We start from the raw sequence: 681 nt of genomic DNA on the forward strand, positions 1-681 counted from the left end.
TAGGAGATGTGCAGGAGGCAGCTGAGCGATGTTTCTCTCTCATCGATGTTTCTAACTCTCTATCTCTCTCCCTTCCTCTCTGTAAAAAAATCAATAAAATATATTTTTTTTTAAAAAGAAGTATTTCCCAATTTACTATACTTACCTAATATTCTTAAACAAATAATCCTTCCTTACTGTTCACCTAGCAGTTTAATGAGTTCATTATCAAACCTAGCATAATACTATTCGGGTATAACTGTTGCTTCAGGTATTCCTTTCCTTATGAAGGTTCCTATGTCATGTAAGTATCTTGTCTTTAAAGTGAAAATAAAAGTGTCTATCTTTAAAAAAATGTCTCTAAGCTTTTTTGCCCATTAATCTGTCATTGTCAGTTTAATTTTCAGACCCAGTCAAGGCCCTAATGAGGGTCAAGGAAGAATATTTTCTCCCTTACATTAAGCAGAACTAATTTTTTAACCAGTATGAACTATCAGAGTTATGTCATGATCCTTTTGAGAGCCTTTCAGATCTCTAAAAGAATATCTTGAGCCCTAGCCAGTTTGGCTCAGTGGATAGAGTGTTGGCCTGTGGACCAGAGGGTCCTGAGTTCGATTTCTTTCTTTTTAATTTATCTTACTGGCTTTGACTAGTTATCTCCCCTATGTAGTAAAATAATTATACAATTAGGTAAGAATGGTG

Source organism: Myotis lucifugus, unplaced genomic scaffold, assembly GCF_000147115.1.
Source record: "Myotis lucifugus unplaced genomic scaffold, Myoluc2.0 scaffold_149, whole genome shotgun sequence".
Lineage (NCBI taxonomy): Eukaryota > Metazoa > Chordata > Mammalia > Chiroptera > Vespertilionidae > Myotis > Myotis lucifugus.